The sequence below is a fragment of the Sinocyclocheilus grahami genome, unplaced genomic scaffold (assembly GCF_001515645.1).
Source record: "Sinocyclocheilus grahami isolate Dianchi unplaced genomic scaffold, SAMN03320097.WGS_v1.1 scaffold374.1, whole genome shotgun sequence".
NCBI lineage: Eukaryota > Metazoa > Chordata > Actinopteri > Cypriniformes > Cyprinidae > Sinocyclocheilus > Sinocyclocheilus grahami.
Genome location: NW_015505553.1, coordinates 1,263,626 through 1,270,864, shown reverse-complemented (window position 1 = coordinate 1,270,864; position 7,239 = coordinate 1,263,626). Strand labels below are relative to the sequence as shown.

The 7,239-nt window shown below is 37.0% G+C and overlaps 1 long non-coding RNA gene across 1 annotated transcript; it reads left to right on the top strand.

Annotated features, from left to right (window-relative positions):
• Window positions 1-822: 822 nt before the first annotated feature.
• Window positions 823-6,104, top strand: LOC107549515 (uncharacterized). Its single transcript, XR_001604569.1, has 3 exons — window positions 823-959; window positions 3,364-3,374; window positions 6,094-6,104. It is a non-coding gene; the product is annotated as an uncharacterized lncRNA (long non-coding RNA).
• Window positions 6,105-7,239: the final 1,135 nt, after the last annotated feature.

The following is a 7,239-nucleotide window of genomic DNA, read 5'->3' as shown; positions in this document are numbered from 1 at the left end:
CAGAAGTAGTGAGTATAAGGTTTTTTTAATGAATCTTTGCAAATCACCTTTCTTAATAATGTGCAAAATTTGCAAGTTTCACGATGAATACGGCTAAAGTAAACAGTCTCTCTGAGAGCAGCTCAGAAAAGAGGGGCGGGGTCAGCGTAGCTCATTAACATTTAAAGGAAAATGCTACAAAACTGCGTGCTCTGAAAAGAGCTGTTTTTTACACTACCATTGAGAAATTTTAACCAAACTATGTTACAGACTTTTCATTAAGACCCTAAAGAATCATATCAACTTGTGGAAAATGAGCATCAGATGACCCCTTTAAGTAATGGCTTTGTTCTTGCTATTGGCATGTTGCTTGTTCAGATATTCATGCAACAAAATAGTCTGGGGGCCATGAAAATTAAGTGAAAATTATCAAATTATATAGTGGTGACTGGCAATAATTTTTTTTAAAAAGGCGGGGAAAAGGTTCACCATTTACATAGACTACAATTTGCAATTATGTTACAGGAATCACAGGGGTAGATGTTAGAAAGTTATAAGTTCAAAAATTCCATGATTGAGTGTATTTAATGATTCACAAGTTTTCAAATTTGAATAAAAGCAAGAATTGAAAAAGAAAAAAAAAATATTGTATTGTCCTACGTCTTCCTTCACAAATTCAGTGAATTTAAAGGCTTGAATCAAACCGAAGCTCTTTCTACATACTGTAAGCCATTCAACACAAGATTTGGTGAGATTAGCTCAAGTTGTCCACACTGAAAAAAAATTTGTGGTGTTGTAAAATATATTAAATGAATCATCAAAAATTCTACTTGTAATATTAAAAATCAAGGAGAACAACAATTTTCTAAGTAAAATGTACACATTTAATTCATGTAATTAATGAACTGCGTGAGAAGAGTAACTCTTATTAATATTTACTTGTAATAGTTACATTATTTATAGTCATTGCACATAAATCTGTTCCATGCTGAAATACACTACTTTTAAAATATGACCAGATTTTAAAACACTAGGCATCATACACTCACCGACTTTGTAAACAGTCACAGAGGAAAAACTGGCCATCATACATTAAACAATGGAGGATCATACAGTACCGATCACAAAAATCGCACAAAATTTGCATCCTTATTTTTATCTCATGTAGGCTATTGTAAAATTATTTTTGAAATAGGCACTGAGGTCCACCCTATGTTACTCAGGTCCACTCAATTTAAAATGTCTGGCCTCGCCACTGGTACACTCACAATATCAACAAAATAAAGAAAACAAACAGGGTGCGCTTTCAGCCATCTCAGTCTCCGCTTAGACAAATATTCTCTGATGAAGTAATCCGTGTGAAAGCAACGCAAGGTTCAGTCTTTCCCATCTGAGCTCAATATCTGTAGTGTCAATATGCCCACGTGGGTCAAATTGATATTTATACATCATCTGAAAGCTGAATAAATAATCTTTCCATTTGGTGTAAGGGTTGTTAGGATAGGACAATATTTGGCCGAGATACGACTACTTGAAAATCTGAAATATGAGGGTGCAAAAAAATCTAAAATTGAGAAAACTGCCTTTAAAGTTGTCCAAATGAAGTCCTTAGCAATGCATATCACTAATGATAATACATTTGTGATATATTTACAGTAGGAAATTTACAAAATATCTTCATGGAGCATGATCTATATTTAATATCCTAATGATTTTTGGCATAGAAGAAAAATCGATCATTTTGACACATACAATGTATTTTTGGCTATTGTTACAAATATACCCGTGCTACTTACATTTACATTACATTTACATTTAGTCATTTAGCAGACGCTTTTATCCAAAGCGACTTACAAATGAGGACAATGGAAGCAATCAAAATCAACAAAAGAGCAATGATATGCAAGTGTTACAACAAGTCTCAGTTAGCTTAAACGCAGTGCACATAGCAAGGTTTTTTTTTATATAATAAATAAAATAAAGAATACAGCAAGCTAGTGTTAGAGTCCTTTTTTGCTTTTGATAATTGTATAATAAATAAAAAGAAAACAAATAGATAGAATACAAAAAAGATAAAGCTAGTTTTTTATATATATAAAAAAATTAGAATAGAGAGTGCTAGAGTTAGCGAGTCAAATAAGATGGAAGATATTTGTTTTTAGCCAGTTCTTGAAGATGGCTAAGGACTCAGCTGCTCGGAATGAGTTGGGCAGGTCATTCCACCAAGAGGGTTTTAATTTAAATTACTTATGACAGGTTTTGTGGTCCAGGGTCACATATCGTATGTTCATCAATACTGTTTTCAAATGTTATCAGAACCGTTTTCAATGTATTAAGGTTTTTTTTCTGTCTTTAATGCTCACACAGTTAAGCCAGCATACACATATATACCCTACACTCAGCAATAAATGTTGTATATAAAACACTGTATAGGCACATTTAAAGATACATTTTTCATTGTTAGGCAGGTTTATACTAAGAATGTTACGTTTTAGTAATGGATTAAATCTTTAAGTCAAGTTGCTGTTTTCATGCCTTTGTAATATTTTTCAGTCAATATTAAATTACTGAAAGAACTACAATTTTCACTTTGAAGTATATTTTTTTAGGTTTGATATGTTTTCAAAGTAACTTGAAAGTAAAGTAATTACTAATCTGATTACTTTTTTACATTAAATTAAAATTTTCAAGTAGTAATGAGTAATTTGTAATCAGTTACTTTTTTTGAGTAACTTACCCAACACTGAATGTAATATAGCCTATAACACTGTTTATTTTTAAAGGGAACATCGGATGCCCATTTTCCACAAGTTGGTATGATTCTTTAGGGTCTTCATGAAACTTCTGTAACATACTTTGGTTAAAATTCCTCAATGGTCGTATAAAACAATGGCCTTTTTACCTCGTCAAAAACAACTCTGTTCACAGCGATTCTTTTTGGTGCGTTTTTAAATGATAATGAGCAACAGCTCACCCCACCCCTCTCTGTTGTGGGGCGTGTCGATACAAGACAAGTGAATTGCTGCCTTGGACTCCGTATATATATGGCTCGGAGGTGGTTGTTGTGAATTTGAACAAAACTCATGTTTCTTTTTTCAAATTTTTATTTTTTTCTTTGTACTACATCTCCCACAATTCCTAGTAACCTACATTTCCATATATGGCGCACTACATTACCCATATTCCCCTGGCTAAGGTCTATAAATAGACCTTACTTCCGTCCTCTGTCCCTTTTGCATTGGTGAGGTGGGTGTTTGAATGGACACCCAACCATGTCCTTTGAGACCTTCCCTTAGGATGCATTAAGTAAGTTTGTTTGCCAATTGTATAGTTTGAATTTGTTCATTTGGATTGTTTAGATAGTTAATCCCTATTTGGATTGAGTACAATATTGAGTTTGATTTTCTCTTTTGTATTGTTTGTAGTGACTTAAAACCATCCTGTTTATCCTGTGCATCCTGTTCATCATGTCCAGCCTAGTAGTCCTGCTCCATGTGAATTTGTAAACTTCATGTCATGTGAATTGCTAAATATTTATGCTTATTCAATCCAATGGAATAAAGGAGAGCAAATGACTGGTGTTTTTCCAGTGTTTTAATCAGCCACGCCACCAAGATTCTACAATTTAACGAACTTTGGATATTTAACATCTCATATTCAACATATGGTCCTCCGAGCCGGAGCATTACAAATTTGGTGGAATGGATTACTATGCAAGACCTCCAGTTTGGCATAGTGTAAGAATGAGAAGGCCTCCTCCCCGTTTTACAGATCATATGGTACGAGAACATGATCCTTCTCCACCTCCTTCCTTAACAACATTAGTCATAAGTGATCATCAACAAACTGATAATGGAAATCCATGTTCCTTAAAGGGGTCATATGATGCTTTTTTTTAAAGATCATTATTTTGTGTATTTGGTGTAACAGAATATGTTTACATGCTTTAATGTTCAAAAAACACATTATTTTTCAAATACTGTACATTATTGCAGGTCCTCTATGCCCCGCCTCTCTCAAACGCTTAGTTTTCTACAAAGTCCCTCCTTCCGACAAGTGCAGTCTGCTCTGATTGGCCAGCTGACCCAGTGCATTGTGATTGGCCGAACACCGCAAGCACTCGTCGGAAATGTAAAGTCCCTTACCATAATTGCGAGCTTCATCTTTCAAAATAAATGTAAAGACCGTAAATAATGTCATTAGTTTTAGCATCAGTTCAAGCCCGAAAGGGGAACAGAGTCGCGTGACAGACACAGTAATGAAGCTGGTATGTTTTTGCAGTACACAAGCCATGGTTAAGACAGCTGACTCCACTGTGATGTGACCCTGTCTCTCTCTCTCACACACACACACACACACACGCACGCGGGCACAAAACTCCGCATTTGAACAGTCAATAGCAAATACTTAAACTAATAACAAAACAGTAGCTGAGTCAGGAGCGCCAGATTGTCATAGCAAAGTCAGAATGACCTCCTCTTCTAGGTTCACGAAACAGTCGTCCATAAAATGCATTGCTGTTCTGTTGTAAGTGATCTTAAAGATTCCTAAATGCATCTACTTTCAGCAATCCAAATAAAGTGCTTTTGCTTTCGCCTAGAAACACACAGCGTCTCCCTGACATGGCTGCTTCAACACTAACTGCGGTTACTGAAACCACGCCTTCTTTCTTTGCGTGCACATTTGGGTGGCATTATGCTAATATTTCCACATAGTGAGGTAGATATGTGGGGGCGTGTTAGAACGAGCCGTTTTAGGGGGGCGTGGCAGAGTCTTAACTTTGATAAAGAATATCTCTTTGGTTTTGAGACTTTAGTCTTTGCAACTTCAGGGATCTTATCTATGCACAATCAGCTTGTAACACTCCAAAGAGAAAGGAAAACTTGAAATCGCATCATATGACCCCTTTAAGACCTGCTTCTTGCTCATCTGCTCAAGGTGAACAGTCTCAACATGACTTACTTGACATGGATGTTAAACAAGAAATACTTGGACTTAAGGCTATATTGGGTGAGATTATGTCTAGAATGTCAAAGTTAGCAGTTTCTTCTAAACATTCTGATTTATCTGAGTCTTTTGATGATGATGCTTCTGATGATGATGAGAATGCTGTTGCTAAACCACCTATTGTTCAAGAATTGTGTGCATGTATTCAGAAAGCTGAACAGAAATCTACATGTAAGCAAGGTAATTCATCAGCTGTTCCATCACCACTTTCATTGAGTAGGCCTAGTTCTCTGCCTCCCCCACCTTCTTCATTGTTACGTAGTCCACCTCAACATACACATACACCTGATACATCACAACTACAATCAGGTACTATGACCCAATCTCTTGTAGTTACAGTAGTTTCTGACCCTGTTAATACCCATTTCCCTCAAACGCAGGCATCGCAGGTGTTGGTGCAACCAGCTGGTTCACTACAGTCAGGTGCTTATTTACTAAGTAACTCTTTCTCCTCATCTATAGTTCATACTCAGTCGTCCTCTCACATTACATCAGCACAGTTACCTTCTCAGCCTCAGCTGATTCCTCATGTATCCTCAGCTAACATAGGTTATCATATGTAGCCACATTCTGTAGGTCACTCAGGGAATCTTGTTTTACAACAACCTACTCTTGTCATTCAACCAATTGTTCCCACTACCCAAGCAGCTGTAATTCCACTTCTTCATTCTCACCCATATTCCCAGCCATATTATGGTTCCCAATATGCCATTTCCTATCCTTTTTCTTGTGTTCAGGGACCTTCTTTACCTTTTTTGGTGAATGATTATCCTCAAGAATTTGCAATGTTGCAGTTAGCTCTGACAAATTTGTTGTCACCTCATGAGTCAGAGCATTACACATACTTTTTATCTTGTTGGATCATTTAAAATTCCCTCCTGCTTGCCATCTAGCTCTAGCTTATGCTAATGATCCTAGACCATACAGTATGGCTCTTTTTTGCACTACAACAGAAATATGGGCAACCCCATCAGCTAATTTTGAGGGAAATCAAAGCCATTCTAGCTCTTCGCAAGGTGAGACCAGGTGACCGCAGAGCATTTAGTAGTTGCGCACTAAAAGTTTGAGCTTTGGTTGGCATGCTCCAATCTTTGGGCCAAGGTCAAGCTAAATCTGAACTAACCTGTGCTTCTCATATACAGCAACTGCTTAGTAAGTTGCTCACAGAACATGTGACCAACTTTGCCCGCTATGCCCATGCTATCTTACGTGGTCAAAGCTACAGTCTGATTAACTTTTCTGCCTGGCTCCAAGAAGAGGCTGAATGTCAAGTGATGGCTGATCAAGTTAGTGACCCTCTAAACCCACTCCGGAGTAAACCTCAATCGAAGATCCACTCTAACACTCAAACAGTCTTGTACGGAGTTAATGGTAATTCTGATGTATCAAGATCCACGAATAAGCAACCCCAGCATCTGAGAGATCAAGAGCAGAGTTCCAAGTATTCGTGTGCATATTGTTCCAGTAGACAGCACTTAATTGGCTTGTGTCCTTCTTTCAGAGCTTTAGAAGACAACAAAAAGGATGAGTGGATTAGAGAGAACAAAATATGTTGGAGATGTGGGCTCAACCATCTAGCTGATGACTGTGACTTAAAAAAAACCCTGTCCACAGTGTAAAGGCCGACTTCTTGGTATCCTTCATGGAGTTAACTGTCATGATCAGGATAATGGTACATTCTATCTTAGTCGACTTGGAGGTTCTGGTAAGGTGCTCCTTAAAGTTGTTGAAGTACTTCTCCATCATGAAGGTCGATCCCTGCAAACGTATGCCATCCTTGATGATGGATCAGAATGTACTATGTTGCTATCTAAAGAATCTGATTATCTAGGTCTCAAGGGGGAAGCCAAGTCCCTAATTGTTAGAACCATACACCAGGATACTATTGCGCTTGAAGTCTCCTCTGTAACCTTTGAAATATCCTCAACTGCCAATCCACAAAGGAAGTATACCATTCCCAAGGCCTTTACTGCTGCCAGATTGGGACTGGCAGAACAGACATACCCTGTTGAGACTTTAACACTAGAACTGCCACGGGGTAAATTTTACCCGTGGCTGTTTTTCAAATGTACATAAAAGATTTAAAATAAAATATTCAAGTCACCCAGTCATTTACTTTTATTAAAATTATGTAATTTACAATCCAATGCTGTTAAAAATTATTTAGATAAAACCAGATAAAAAAAACTAGTTCTAGTCTGGCCATTTCCTGAATAAAAAAAAATCAGATCTATATGATGTAGTGAATAAAAC